Consider the following 16,776-nt stretch of genomic DNA (forward strand, 5'->3'; position numbering starts at 1 on the left):
CTTTAACCGTTCCGGGTCCTATGCACTCTCCGTGTTTGGTTCATCGCTCATCTCTACATTACGCCGAGCTCAACTAGTATTGTTCGTTTCACCGTTTGATGCGAGATCGGGGTATACCCGGTACCGCGGTACTTCCCACCCAGGTTGGATGGCCGTACAACACTCAAGAAGTAACAACGTGCCGGTGCTAAGCACCGTCTCCTCAAGATCTACGAGTTCTGACACCTCTTGGCTACTTGACCACTTTCCCGGTGGGTGCAAGTCACTCTACTCCGAGCCCTGGGACACCTTCCCAGGGTGTTTTCCATGTACCACTAACCCTTGGTTGGACACCTCTTGGCTACTTGACCCCTTTCCCGGTGGGTGCAAGTCACCGTGCGGAACCTTTCGGCCGCTCTCCCTAGGACTGTGTTGCAGGCAAGCACAGTGGTTCCGCGACCTAGAGACAGCGGCATCCCTTGTTACTACTACTCCGAGCCCTGGGACACCTTCCCAGGGTGTTTTCCAAGTACCACTAGCCTCTGGTTGACCATCGGTGGTGGTAGGTGATTTCACCCAAAAGCACCCTAGGTCACCGTTCCGACCACCCAGCTACCGTTAAAACGCCTCCGGACACCAAGACACACCTTCCCGGTACCAGAACCAGTCGTAGTTGCCGTCACCCAAATTTCATACAACCGTCACCCACGAGTCGAAACACCTTGCCACTACATGAGTCTAGTATTAGGTCCTAGGGTCTCTTTTCGACAACTCCGGACCTCCCTGATATCGAATCGTCAGTTTACATGAGGAGGCTAAACTTTCTATGACGACTCAGTACAACCATACCTCCCTATAATAGTGAAATGTCAAATTCTAGGGCTTTTTGGCCATGGAAAATTCTGAAGCTCGGCACGAGCAAACATGACCCATGCTTGTATCTCCGAAACTATGAGTCTGACAGTTTTGCACCCTTCTGCGGAAAGTTGTGTCTTGTTAAGCCTAAAAAGTCAGTAGAACACCACGAAACGATCCGACCACTGCTTCGACCTGTTTTGGGGTTTTGCAGTTTTCCATGGGGTATTTTGTATGGGGAAAACCGACCCATGCCCGTATCTCCGTACCTAAGCGTCTGACGGTCTTGGACCCCTTTAGGTAAAAGTTGCATTTCGTCGAGCTGAACATTTCACTAGAACATCGCGAAACGATCCGACGACTCCTTCTGGGAGTTTTTGGGGTCCGAAGGTTTTCTGGGACTTAGTCTCTGGAGCAACATTTCTGAAGCTCGGCACGAGCAACCACGCACGTGTCTTATATCTCCGTAAGTAAGGGTCTGACGGTCTTGGACACCTTTAGCAAAAAGTTGCGCCCTATCGAATGGAACATTTCACTAGAACACCACGAAACGATCCGACCACTCCTTCGACCTGTTTTGGGGTTTTGCAGTTTTCCATGGGGTATTTTGTATGGGGAAAACCGACCCATGCCCGTATCTCCGTACCTAAGCGTCTGACGGTCTTGGACCCCTTCAGGTAAAAGTTGCATTTCGTCGAGCTGAACATTTCACTAGAACATCGCGAAACGATCCGACGCCTCCTTCTGGGAGTTTTTGGGGTCCGAAGGTTTTCTGGGACTTAGTCTCTGGAGCAACATTTCTGAAGCTCGGCACGAGCAACCACGCACGTGTCTTATATCTCCGTAAGTAAGTGTCTGACGGTCTTGGACACCTTTAGCAAAAAGTTGCGCCCTATCGAATGGAACATTTCACTAGAACATCACGAAACGATCCGACCACTCCTTCGACCTGTTTTGGGGCTTTGCAGTTTTCCATGGGGTATTTTGTATGGGGAAAACCGACCCATGCCCGTATCTCCGTACCTAAGCGTCTGACGGTCTTGGACCCCTTTAGGTAAAAGTTGCATTTCGTCGAGCTGAACATTTCACTAGAACATCGCGAAACGATCCGACGACTCCTTCTGGGAGTTTTTGGGGTCCGAAGGTTTTCTGGGACTTAGTCTCTGGAGCAACATTTCTGAAGCTCGGCACGAGCAACCACGCACGTGTCTTATATCTCCGTAAGTAAGGGTCTGACGGTCTTGGACACCTTTAGCAAAAAGTTGCACCCTATTGAATGGAACATTTCACTAGAACACCACGAAACGATCCGACCACTCCTTCGACCTGTTTTGGGGTTTTGCAGTTTTCCATGGGGTATTTTGTATGGGGAAAACCGACCCATGCCCGTATCTCCGTACCTAAGCGTCTGACGGTCTTGGACCCCTTTAGGTAAAAGTTGCATTCCGTCGAGCTGAACATTTCACTAGAACATCGCGAAACGATCCGACGACTCCTTCTGGGAGTTTTTGGGGTCCGAAGGTTTTCTGGGACTTAGTCTCTGGAGCAACATTTCTGAAGCTCGGCACGGGCAACCACGCACGTGTCTTATATCTCCGTAAGTAAGTGTCTGACGGTCTTGGACACCTTTAGCAAAAAGTTGCGCCCTATCGAATGGAACATTTCACTAGAACACCACGAAACGATCCGACCACTCCTTCGACCTGTTTTGGGGTTTTGCAGTTTTCCATGGGGTATTTTGTATGGGGAAAACCGACCCATGCCCGTATCTCCGTACCTAAGCGTCTGACGGTCTTGGACCCCTTTAGGTAAAAGTTGCATTTCGTCGAGCTGAACATTTCACTAGAACATCGCGAAACGATCCGACGACTCCTTCTGGGAGTTTTTGGGGTCGGAAGGTTTTCTGGGACTTTGTCTCTGGAGCAACATTTCTGAAGCTCGGCACGGGCAACCACGCACGTGTCTTATATCTCCGTAAGTAAGTGTCTGACGGTCTTGGACACCTTTAGCAAAAAGTTGCGCCCTATCGAATGGAACATTTCACTAGAACACCACGAAACGATCCGACCACTCCTTCGACCTGTTTTGGGGTTTTGCAGTTTTCCATGGGGTATTTTGTATGGGGAAAACCGACCCATGCCCGTATCTCCGTACCTAAGCGTCTGACGGTCTTGGACCCCTTTAGGTAAAAGTTGCATTCCGTCGAGCTGAACATTTCACTAGAACATCGCGAAACGATCCGACGACTCCTTCTGGGAGTTTTTGGGGTCGGAAGGTTTTCTGGGACTTAGTCTCTGGAGCAACATTTCTGAAGCTCGGCACGAGCAACCACGCACGTGTCTTATATCTCCGTAAGTAAGGGTCTGACGGTCTTGGACACCTTTAGCAAAAAGTTGCGCCCTATCGAATGGAACATTTCACTAGAACATCACGAAACGATCCGACCACTCCTTCGACCTGTTTTGGGGTTTTGCAGTTTTCCATGGGGTATTTTGTATGGGGAAAACCGACCCATGCCCGTATCTCCGTACCTAAGCGTCTGACGGTCTTGAACCCCTTTAGGTAAAAGTTGCATTCCGTCGAGCTGAACATTTCGCTAGAACATCGCGAAACGATCCGACGACTCCTTCTGGGAGTTTTTGGGGTCGGAAGGTTTTCTGGGACTTAGTCTCTGGAGCAACATTTCTGAAGCTCGGCACGAGCAACCACGCACGTGTCTTATATCTCCGTAAGTAAGGGTCTGACGGTCTTGGACACCTTTAGCAAAAAGTTGCGCCCTATCGAATGGAACATTTCACTAGAACATCACGAAACGATCCGACCACTCCTTCGACCTGTTTTGGGGTTTTGCAGTTTTCCATGGGGTATTTTGTATGGGGAAAACCGACCCATGCCCGTATCTCCGTACCTAAGCGTCTGACGGTCTTGGACCCCTTCAGGTAAAAGTTGCATTTCGTCGAGCTGAACATTTCACTAGAACATCGCGAAACGATCCGACGCCTCCTTCTGGGAGTTTTTGGGGTCCGAAGGTTTTCTGGGACTTAGTCTCTGGAGCAACATTTCTGAAGCTCGGCACGAGCAACCACGCACGTGTCTTATATCTCCGTAAGTAAGTGTCTGACGGTCTTGGACACCTTTAGCAAAAAGTTGCGCCCTATCGAATGGAACATTTCACTAGAACATCACGAAACGATCCGACCACTCCTTCGACCTGTTTTGGGGCTTTGCAGTTTTCCATGGGGTATTTTGTATGGGGAAAACCGACCCATGCCCGTATCTCCGTACCTAAGCGTCTGACGGTCTTGGACCCCTTTAGGTAAAAGTTGCATTTCGTCGAGCTGAACATTTCACTAGAACATCGCGAAACGATCCGACGACTCCTTCTGGGAGTTTTTGGGGTCCGAAGGTTTTCTGGGACTTAGTCTCTGGAGCAACATTTCTGAAGCTCGGCACGAGCAACCACGCACGTGTCTTATATCTCCGTAAGTAAGGGTCTGACGGTCTTGGACACCTTTAGCAAAAAGTTGCGCCCTATCGAATGGAACATTTCACTAGAACACCACGAAACGATCCGACCACTCCTTCGACCTGTTTTGGGGTTTTGCAGTTTTCCATGGGGTATTTTGTATGGGGAAAACCGACCCATGCCCGTATCTCCGTACCTAAGCGTCTGACGGTCTTGGACCCCTTTAGGTAAAAGTTGCATTCCGTCGAGCTGAACATTTCACTAGAACATCGCGAAACGATCCGACGACTCCTTCTGGGAGTTTTTGGGGTCCGAAGGTTTTCTGGGACTTAGTCTCTGGAGCAACATTTCTGAAGCTCGGCACGGGCAACCACGCACGTGTCTTATATCTCCGTAAGTAAGTGTCTGACGGTCTTGGACACCTTTAGCAAAAAGTTGCGCCCTATCGAATGGAACATTTCACTAGAACACCACGAAACGATCCGACCACTCCTTCGACCTGTTTTGGGGTTTTGCAGTTTTCCATGGGGTATTTTGTATGGGGAAAACCGACCCATGCCCGTATCTCCGTACCTAAGCGTCTGACGGTCTTGGACCCCTTTAGGTAAAAGTTGCATTTCGTCGAGCTGAACATTTCACTAGAACATCGCGAAACGATCCGACGACTCCTTCTGGGAGTTTTTGGGGTCGGAAGGTTTTCTGGGACTTTGTCTCTGGAGCAACATTTCTGAAGCTCGGCACGGGCAACCACGCACGTGTCTTATATCTCCGTAAGTAAGTGTCTGTCGGTCTTGGACACCTTTAGCAAAAAGTTGCGCCCTATCGAATGGAACATTTCACTAGAACACCACGAAACGATCCGACCACTCCTTCGACCTGTTTTGGGGTTTTGCAGTTTTCCATGGGGTATTTTGTATGGGGAAAACCGACCCATGCCCGTATCTCCGTACCTAAGCGTCTGACGGTCTTGGACCCCTTTAGGTAAAAGTTGCATTCCGTCGAGCTGAACATTTCACTAGAACATCGCGAAACGATCCGACGACTCCTTCTGGGAGTTTTTGGGGTCGGAAGGTTTTCTGGGACTTAGTCTCTGGAGCAACATTTCTGAAGCTCGGCACGAGCAACCACGCACGTGTCTTATATCTCCGTAAGTAAGGGTCTGACGGTCTTGGACACCTTTAGCAAAAAGTTGCGCCCTATCGAATGGAACATTTCACTAGAACATCACGAAACGATCCGACCACTCCTTCGACCTGTTTTGGGGTTTTGCAGTTTTCCATGGGGTATTTTGTATGGGGAAAACCGACCCATGCCCGTATCTCCGTACCTAAGCGTCTGACGGTCTTGAACCCCTTTAGGTAAAAGTTGCATTCCGTCGAGCTGAACATTTCGCTAGAACATCGCGAAACGATCCGACGCCTCCTTCTGGGAGTTTTTGGGGTCGGAAGGTTTTCTGGGACTTAGTCTCTGGAGCAACATTTCTGAAGCTCGGCACGAGCAACCACGCACGTGTCTTATATCTCCGTAAGTAAGGGTCTGACGGTCTTGGACACCTTTAGCAAAAAGTTGCGCCCTATCGAATGGAACATTTCACTAGAACACCACGAAACGATCCGACCACTCCTTCGACCTGTTTTGGGGTTTTGCAGTTTTCCATGGGGTATTTTGTATGGGGAAAACCGACCCATGCCCGTATCTCCGTACCTAAGCGTCTGACGGTCTTGGACCCCTTTAGGTAAAAGTTGCATTCCGTCGAGCTGAACATTTCACTAGAACATCGCGAAACGATCCGACGACTCCTTCTGGGAGTTTTTGGGGTCCGAAGGTTTTCTGGGACTTAGTCTCTGGAGCAACATTTCTGAAGCTCGGCACGAGCAACCACGCACGTGTCTTATATCTCCGTAAGTAAGGGTCTGACGGTCTTGGACACCTTTAGCAAAAAGTTGCGCCCTATCGAATGGAACATTTCACTAGAACACCACGAAACGATCCGACCACTCCTTCGACCTGTTTTGGGGTTTTGCAGTTTTCCATGGGGTATTTTGTATGGGGAAAACCGACCCATGCCCGTATCTCCGTATCTAAGCGTCTGACGGTCTTGGACCCCTTTAGGTAAAAGTTGCATTTCGTCGAGCTGAACATTTCACTAGAACATCGCGAAACGATCCGACGACTCCTTCTGGGAGTTTTTGGGGTCGGAAGGTTTTCTGGGACTTAGTCTCTGGAGCAACATTTCTGAAGCTCGGCACGGGCAACCACGCACGTGTCTTATATCTCCGTAAGTAAGTGTCTGACGGTCTTGGACACCTTTAGCAAAAAGTTGCGCCCTATCGAATGGAACATTTCACTAGAACACCACGAAACGATCCGACCACTCCTTCGACCTGTTTTGGGGTTTTGCAGTTTTGCATGGGGTATTTTGTATGGGGAAAACCGACCCATGCCCGTATCTCCGTACCTAAGCGTCTGACGGTCTTGGACCCCTTTAGGTAAAAGTTGCATTCCGTCGAGCTGAACATTTCACTAGAACATCGCGAAACGATCCGACGACTCCTTCTGGGAGTTTTTGGGGTCCGAAGGTTTTCTGGGACTTAGTCTCTGGAGCAACATTTCTGAAGCTCGGCACGAGCAACCACGCACGTGTCTTATATCTCCGTAAGTAAGTGTCTGACGGTCTTGGACACCTTTAGCAAAAAGTTGCGTATAACCATCCTCGTCAATACTCTCGAACACTGTAACTCGATCCGACCACTCCTTGGTACACTTTTGTGGGTTGCCAGTTTCGGTTGGGACTTAATCTCTGGAGACCAAATTCTGAAGCTCGGCGTGGGTACCGGTTTTTCGTGCACGTCAGAGGGCCTCGACCGCCCCGAGAACCCGACCTTCAGGATTTTGGCCATTTTTGAGGGTGCACAAAAGTGTTCGTAATCAACCTCGGATTGTACTTTTCATCATCTAGGGGCACCGTAGGGACCGAAAAAAGTGGTTTCGCATGATAGTCCACCTCGACCCATGTCGACCCTTGCGCGACCCCGACCTTCAGGATTTTGCTCTACGGAAGGGGGTGCACAAAAGTGTTCGTAATCAACCTCGGATTGTACTTTTCATCATCTAGGGGCACCGTAGGGACCGAAAAAAGTGGTTTCGCATGATAGTCCACCTCGACCCATGTCGACCCTTGCGCGACCCCGACCTTCAGGATTTTGCTCTACGGAAGGGGGTGCACAAAAGTGTTCGTAATCAACCTCGGATTGTACTTTTCATCATCTAGGGGCACCGTAGGGACCGAAAAAAGTGGTTTCGCATGATAGTCCACCTCGACCCATGTCGACCCTTGCGCGACCCCGACCTTCAGGATTTTGCTCTACGGAAGGGGGTGCACAAAAGTGTTCGTAATCAACCTCGGATTGTACTTTTCATCATCTAGGGGCACCGTAGGGACCGAAAAAAGTGGTTTCGCATGATAGTCCACCTCGACCCATGTCGACCCTTGCGCGACCCCGACCTTCAGGATTTTGCTCTACGGAAGGGGGTGCACACTTGTGCGACCCCGACCTTCAGGATTTTGCTCTACGGAAGGGGGTGCACAAAAGTGTTCGTAATCAACCTCGGATTGTACTTTTCATCATCTAGGGGCACCGTAGGGACCGAAAAAAGTGGTTTCGCATGATAGTCCACCTCGACCCGTGTCGACCCTTGCGCGACCCCGACCTTCAGGATTTTGCTCTACGGAAGGGGGTCGACTTGTGCGCAACCCCGACCTTCAGGATTTTGCTCTACGGAAGGGGGTGCACAAAAGTGTTCGTAATCAACCTCGGATTGTACTTTTCATCATCTAGGGGCACCGTAGGGACCGAAAAAAGTGGTTTCGCATGATAGTCCACCTCGACCCATGTCGACCCTTGCGCGACCCCGACCTTCAGGATTTTGCTCTACGGAAGGGGGTGCACAAAAGTGTTCGTAATCAACCTCGGATTGTACTTTTCATCATCTAGGGGCACCGTAGGGACCGAAAAAAGTGGTTTCGCATGATAGTCCACCTCGACCCATGTCGACCCTTGCGCGACCCTGACCTTCAGGATTTTGCTCTACGGAAGGGGGTGCACAAAAGTGTTCGTAATCAACCTCGGATTGTACTTTTCATCATCTAGGGGCACCGTAGGGACCGAAAAAAGTGGTTTCGCATGATAGTCCACCTCGACCCATGTCGACCCTTGCGCGACCCCGACCTTCAGGATTTTGCTCTACGGAAGGGGGTGCACACTTGTGCGACCCCGACCTTCAGGATTTTGCTCTACGGAAGGGGGTGCACAAAAGTGTTCGTAATCAACCTCGGATTGTACTTTTCATCATCTAGGGGCACCGTAGGGACCGAAAAAAGTGGTTTCGCATGATAGTCCACCTCGACCCATGTCGACCCTTGCGCGACCCCGACCTTCAGGATTTTGCTCTACGGAAGGGGGTCTTCTTGTGCGCAACCCCGACCTTCAGGATTTTGCTCTACGGAAGGGGGTGCACAAAAGTGTTCGTAATCAACCTCGGATTGTACTTTTCATCATCTAGGGGCACCGTAGGGTCCGAAAAAAGTGGTTTCGCATGATAGTCCACCTCGACCCATGTCGACCCTTGCGCGACCCCGACCTTCAGGATTTTGCTCTACGGAAGGGGGTGCACAAAAGTGTTCGTAATCAACCTCGGATTGTACTTTTCATCATCTAGGGGCACCGTAGGGACCGAAAAAAGTGGTTTCGCATGATAGTCCACCTCGACCCATGTCGACCCTTGCGCGACCCCGACCTTCAGGATTTTGCTCTACGGAAGGGGGTGCACAAAAGTGTTCGTAATCAACCTCGGATTGTACTTTTCATCATCTAGGGGCACCGTAGGGACCGAAAAAAGTGGTTTCGCATGATAGTCCACCTCGACCCATGTCGACCCTTGCGCGACCCCGACCTTCAGGATTTTGCTCTACGGAAGAAGGTGCACACTTGCGCGACCCCGACCTTCAGGATTTTGCTCTACGGAAGGGGGTGCACAAAAGTGTTCGTAATCAACCTCGGATTGTACTTTTCATCATCTAGGGGCACCGTAGGGACCGAAAAAAGTGGTTTCGCATGATAGTCCACCTCGACCCATGTCGACCCTTGCGCGACCCCGACCTTCAGGATTTTGCTCTACGGAAGGGGGTCTACTTGTGCGCAACCCCGACCTTCAGGATTTTGCTCTACGGAAGGGGGTGCACAAAAGTGTTCGTAATCAACCTCGGATTGTACTTTTCATCATCTAGGGGCACCGTAGGGACCGAAAAAAGTGGTTTCGCATGATAGTCCACCTCGACCCATGTCGACCCTTGCGCGACCCCGACCTTCAGGATTTTGCTCTACGGAAGGGGGTCGACTTGTGCGCAACCCCGACCTTCAGGATTTTGCTCTACGGAAGGGGGTGCACAAAAGTGTTCGTAATCAACCTCGGATTGTACTTTTCATCATCTAGGGGCACCGTAGGGACCGAAAAAAGTGGTTTCGCATGATAGTCCACCTCGACCCATGTCGACCCTTGCGCGACCCCGACCTTCAGGATTTTGCTCTACGGAAGGGGGTCTACTTGTGCGCAACCCCGACCTTCAGGATTTTGCTCTACGGAAGGGGGTGCACAAAAGTGTTCGTAATCAACCTCGGATTGTACTTTTCATCATCTAGGGGCACCGTAGGGACCGAAAAAAGTGGTTTCGCATGATAGTCCACCTCGACCCATGTCGACCCTTGCGCGACCCCGACCTTCAGGATTTTGCTCTACGGAAGGGGGTCTACTTGTGCGCAACCCCGACCTTCAGGATTTTGCTCTACGGAAGGGGGTGCACAAAAGTGTTCGTAATCAACCTCGGATTGTACTTTTCATCATCTAGGGGCACCGTAGGGACCGAAAAAAGTGGTTTCGCATGATAGTCCACCTCGACCCATGTCGACCCTTGCGCGACCCCGACCTTCAGGATTTTGCTCTACGGAAGGGGGTCGACTTGTGCGCAACCCCGACCTTCAGGATTTTGCTCTACGGAAGGGGGTGCACAAAAGTGTTCGTAATCAACCTCGGATTGTACTTTTCATCATCTAGGGGCACCGTAGGGACCGAAAAAAGTGGTTTCGCATGATAGTCCACCTCGACCCATGTCGACCCTTGCGCGACCCCGACCTTCAGGATTTTGCTCTACGGAAGGGGGTCTACTTGTGCGCAACCCCGACCTTCAGGATTTTGCTCTACGGAAGGGGGTGCACAAAAGTGTTCGTAATCAACCTCGGATTGTACTTTTCATCATCTAGGGGCACCGTAGGGACCGAAAAAAGTGGTTTCGCATGATAGTCCACCTCGACCCATGTCGACCCTTGCGCGACCCCGACCTTCAGGATTTTGCTCTACGGAAGGGGGTCTACTTGTGCGCAACCCCGACCTTCAGGATTTTGCTCTACGGAAGGGGGTCTACTTGTGCGCAACCCCGACCTTCAGGATTTTGCTCTACGGAAGGGGGTGCACAAAAGTGTTCGTAATCAACCTCGGATTGTACTTTTCATCATCTAGGGGCACCGTAGGGACCGAAAAAAGTGGTTTCGCATGATAGTCCACCTCGACCCATGTCGACCCTTGCGCGACCCCGACCTTCAGGATTTTGCTCTACGGAAGGGGGTCGACTTGTGCGCAACCCCGACCTTCAGGATTTTGCTCTACGGAAGGGGGTGCACAAAAGTGTTCGTAATCAACCTCGGATTGTACTTTTCATCATCTAGGGGCACCGTAGGGACCGAAAAAAGTGGTTTCGCATGATAGTCCACCTCGACCCATGTCGACCCTTGCGCGACCCCGACCTTCAGGATTTTGCTCTACGGAAGGGGTCTACTCTTGCGCGACCCCGACCTTCAGGATTTTGCTCTACGGAAGGGGGTCTACTTGTGCGCAACCCCAACCTTCAGGATTTTGCTCTACGGAAGGGGGTGCACACTTGTGCGACCCCGACCTTCAGGATTTTGCTCTACGGAAGGGGGTGCACAAAAGTGTTCGTAATCAACCTCGGATTGTACTTTTCATCATCTAGGGGCACCGTAGGGACCGAAAAAAGTGGTTTCGCATGATAGTCCACCTCGACCCATGTCGACCCTTGCGCGACCCCGACCTTCAGGATTTTGCTCTACGGAAGGGGGTCGACTTGTGCGCAACCCCGACCTTCAGGATTTTGCTCTACGGAAGGGGGTGCACAAAAGTGTTCGTAATCAACCTCGGATTGTACTTTTCATCATCTAGGGGCACCGTAGGGACCGAAAAAAGTGGTTTCGCATGATAGTCCACCTCGACCCATGTCGACCCTTGCGCGACCCCTACCTTCAGGATTTTGCTCTACGGAAGGGGGTGCACAAAAGTGTTCGTAATCAACCTCGGATTGTACTTTTCATCATCTAGGGGCACCGTAGGGACCGAAAAAAGTGGTTTCGCATGATAGTCCACCTCGACCCATGTCGACCCTTGCGCGACCCCGACCTTCAGGATTTTGCTCTACGGAAGGGGGTGCACAAAAGTGTTCGTAATCAACCTCGGATTGTACTTTTCATCATCTAGGGGCACCGTAGGGACCGAAAAAAGTGGTTTCGCATGATAGTCCACCTCGACCCATGTCGAGCCTTGCGCGACCCCGACCTTCAGGATTTTGCTCTACGGAAGGGGGTGCACACTTGTGCGACCCCGACCTTCAGGATTTTGCTCTACGGAAGGGGGTGCACAAAAGTGTTCGTAATCAACCTCGGATTGTACTTTTCATCATCTAGGGGCACCGTAGGGACCGAAAAAAGTGGTTTCGCATGATAGTCCACCTCGACCCATGTCGACCCTTGCGCGACCCCGACCTTCAGGATTTTGCTCTACGGAAGGGGGTGCACAAAAGTGTTCGTAATCAACCTCGGATTGTACTTTTCATCATCTAGGGGCACCGTAGGGACCGAAAAAAGTGGTTTCGCATGATAGTCCACCTCGACCCATGTCGACCCTTGCGCGACCCCGACCTTCAGGATTTTGCTCTACGGAAGGGGGTCTACTTGTGCGCAACCCCGACCTTCAGGATTTTGCTCTACGGAAGGGGGTGCACACTTGTGCGCAACCCCGACCTTCAGGATTTTGCTCTACGGAAGGGGGTGCACAAAAGTGTTCGTAATCAACCTCGGATTGTACTTTTCATCATCTAGGGGCACCGTAGGGACCGAAAAAAGTGGTTTCGCATGATAGTCCACCTCGACCCATGTCGACCCTTGCGCGACCCCGACCTTCAGGATTTTGCTCTACGGAAGGGGGTGCACAAAAGTGTTCGTAATCAACCTCGGATTGTACTTTTCATCATCTAGGGGCACCGTAGGGACCGAAAAAAGTGGTTTCGCATGATAGTCCACCTCGACCCATGTCGACCCTTGTGCGACCCCGACCTTCAGGATTTTGCTCTACGGAAGGGGGTCGACTTGTGCGCAACCCCGACCTTCAGGATTTTGCTCTACGGAAGGGGGTGCACAAAAGTGTTCGTAATCAACCTCGGATTGTACTTTTCATCATCTAGGGGCACCGTAGGGACCGAAAAAAGTGGTTTCGCATGATAGTCCACCTCGACCCATGTCGACCCTTGCGCGACCCCGACCTTCAGGATTTTGCTCTACGGAAGGGGGTCTACTTGTGCGCAACCCCGACCTTCAGGATTTTGCTCTACGGAAGGGGGTGCACAAAAGTGTTCGTAATCAACCTCGGATTGTACTTTTCATCATCTAGGGGCACCGTAGGGACCGAAAAAAGTGGTTTCGCATGATAGTCCACCTCGACCCATGTCGACCCTTGCGCGACCCCGACCTTCAGGATTTTGCTCTACGGAAGGGGGTCTACCCTTGCTCGACCCCGACCTTCAGGATTTTGCTCTACGGAAGGGGGTGCACAAAAGTGTTCGTAATCAACCTCGGATTGTACTTTTCATCATCTAGGGGCACCGTAGGGACCGAAAAAAGTGGTTTCGCATGATAGTCCACCTCGACCCATGTCGACCCTTGCGCGACCCCGACCTTCAGGATTTTGCTCTACGGAAGGGGTCCTCTCTGTACAAGGTTTAGGGGTACATTTTCACCCAAAAACCACTATCGCTCAACCGAAACAACTCCTCGACTTGTGTCTTCTCTGTGAATTTGGCCCCGATCTGACGAGAAGTTTTCGAGATATGCCCCTCTGAAGGTACATATTGGGACTTAGCCGATTTTCACCCATTGCGGTGTCTATGGGGTGTTGGGAATCGCTCTACCGACCAGCCGGTTGGAGATATCGAGTTGCGGTCTTCGGCGCGTTTGCTCAACTCCGTAATGCCTACTTTTCGTCCATACACACAACACCTCGCAGAGTTCTCCTTCTGCCAGATATAGCGCGTGCCCCTTTGTTCGTGCACCATTTTGCCCGTTTTTCGCACATTGCCTCGAAACCATGCGTGCGACGGTTTTGCGTCCCAAGTACCGATGTTAGAACACCACCGTGGCTAACTTTCGTCCATATACGCCAACTCCGTGCAATGTCTCCATCACCCTGTTTTTGGGTGAAAACCCATTTCTGGGACTTAGCCGATTTTCACCCATTGCGGTGTCTATGGGGTGTTGGGAATCGCTCTACCGACCAGCCGGTTGGAGATATCGAGTTGCGGTCTTCGGCGCGTTTGCTCAACTCCGTAATGCCTACTTTTCGTCCATACACACAACACCTCGCAGAGTTCTCCTTCTGCCAGATATAGCGCGTGCCCCTTTGTTCGTGCACCATTTTGGCCTGTTTTTCGTACATCGCTTCGAAACCATGCGTCCGACGGTTTTGCGTCCCAAGTACCGATGTTAGAACACCACCGTGGCTAACTTTCGTCCATATACGCCAACTCCGTGCAATGTCTCCATCACCCTGTTTTTGGGTGAAAACCCATTTCTGGGACTTAGCCGATTTTCACCCATTGCGGTGTCTATGGGGTGTTGGGAATCGCTCTACCGACCAGCCGGTTGGAGATATCGAGTTGCGGTCTTCGGCGCGTTTGCTCAACTCCGTAATGCCTACTTTTCGTCCATACACACAACACCTCGCAGAGTTCTCCTTCTGCCAGATATAGCGCGTGCCCCTTTGTTCGTGCACCATTTTGGCCCGTTTTTCGCACATTGCCTCGAAACCATGCGTCCGACGCTTTTGCGTCCCAAGTAGTGATGTTAGAACACCACCGTGGCTAACTTTCGTCCATATACGCCAACTCCGTGCAATGTCTCCATCACCCTGTTTTTGGGTGAAAACCCATTTCTGGGACTTAGCCGATTTTCACCCATTGCGGTGTCTATGGGGTGTTGGGAATCGCTCTACCGACCAGCCGGTTGGAGATATCGAGTTGCGGTCTTCGGCGCGTTTGCTCAACTTCGTGATGCCTACTTTTCGTCCATACACACAACACCTCGCAGAGTTCTCCTTCTGCCAGATATAGCGCGTGCCCCTTTGTTCGTGCACCATTTTGGCCCGTTTTTCGCACATTGCCTCGAAACCATGCGTTCGACGGTTTTGCGTCCCAAGTAGTGATGTTAGAACACCACCGTGGCTAACTTTCGTCCATATACGCCAAACTTCTCAGACACCTCCATCCGAGAGTATTTCGTGTTTTCCCATATATTGCATACTGCCAGGGGTTTTCTTCCATACAACTTTCAATGTTCTGTAAAACACCCGCGCATCGTCCGATTGGACTGAAACTGCTCCGGCGCGCTCTCTGCCGTGCTACAACTCTGCGCAAACCATCAAAACCTCGATGCCTGCGTGCGCACCTAGCCATCTGAACTCCGTACACTCTGGCTTAACAGGCCTCTTAGCCCGTTACAACATGGCTAACCCACTGGTAACCGGTAACCGTCACTCGTCCAATGTGGTCCATCACCCGTGCAAGCTGTTTCGCGTGCTTGCGCTTGCTCCGTGAGCAATCCCGCGTGCATTCGGTTGTCTTCCAACAGCGTGTTCGTCTCGCAACAATCTCCTCCGTGTGTACGCCTGGTGCTATGCAAAACAAGTTGAAATTTTTCGGGAAGTCAAGTTTTGGGACTTGTACTTTTTTTCAACATTAAATGCAGCTTTTCGCACACCATAGCAACTCGGGCTTCGACTTTCGGGACTTGGTGCTTTTCGCGGATCAAGCCCAATGGACTTGACCCGCTAAAGCTCACCTCCTCTCTATCGCTCCATTCGGGTAGCTATGGTGCACCCCAGCCAGTAGCGCACATGCACCCCATGTCTGGGGCACAAGCACACCACCCACTAGGACACACCACAGCAGCACACCCTTCTGCACATAGCACCACGTGTGTGCAGCGTCGCCTTACCCAAGCGACTTGCGGCACCTTGCAGGAGCAAGCTCCCACAGGTGGCGCGCAGCCGGTGTGTGACTCCCGCACACTCCCGACTAGGTGGTACCATCATCACCATGGCACGCACCCAGGCACCTGCACCTGCTGCAGGTACCTTACGCACACGCGTGATGACCCCCGTGTGGAGGGCCGGTGGATTCCCGGTGGGTGCAAGTCACTCTACTCCGAGCCCTGGGACAGCTTCCCAGGGTGTTTTCCATGTACCACTAACCCTTGGTTGGACACCTCTTGGCTACTTGACCCCTTTCCCGGTGGGTGCAAGTCACCGTGCGGAACCTTTCGGCCGCTCTCCCTAGGACTGTGTTGCAGGCAAGCACAGTGGTTCCGCGACCTAGAGACAGCGGCATCCCTGTTGTTACTGCTACTCCGAGCCCTGGGATACCTTCCCAGGGTGTTTTCCATGTACCACTAACCCTTGGTTGGACACCTTTGGCTACTTGACCCCTTTCCCGGTGGGTGCAAGTCACCGTGCGGAACCTTTCGGCCGCTCTCCCTAGGACTGTGTTGCAGGCAAGCACAGTGGTTCCGCGACCTAGAGACAGCGGCATCCCTTGTTACTGCTACTCCGAGCCCTGGGACACCTTCCCAGGGTGTTTTCCATGTACCACTAGCCTCTGGTTGACCATCGGTGGAGGTACTTGATTTCACCCAAAACCACCCTAGGTCACCGTTCCGACCACCCAGCTACCGTTAAAACGCCTCCGGACACCAGGACACACCTTCCCGGTACCAGAACCAGTCGTAGTTGCCGTCACCCAAATTTCATACAACCGTCACCCACGGGCCGAAACACCTTGCCACTACATGGGTCTAGTATTAGGTCCTAAGGTCTCTTTTCGACAACTCCCGACCTCCCTGATGTCGAATCGTCAGTTTACATGAGGAGGCTAAACTTTCTATGACGACTCAGTACAACCATACCTCCCTATAATAGTGAAATGTCAAATTCTAGGGCTTTTTGGCCATGGAAAATTCTGAAGCTCGGCACGAGCAAACATGACCCATGCTTGTATCTCCGAAACTATGAGTCTGACAGTTTTGCAC

The sequence above is a fragment of the Anopheles nili genome, assembly GCF_943737925.1.
Source record: "Anopheles nili chromosome X unlocalized genomic scaffold, idAnoNiliSN_F5_01 X_unloc_7, whole genome shotgun sequence".
Classification (NCBI taxonomy): Eukaryota; Metazoa; Arthropoda; class Insecta; order Diptera; family Culicidae; genus Anopheles; species Anopheles nili.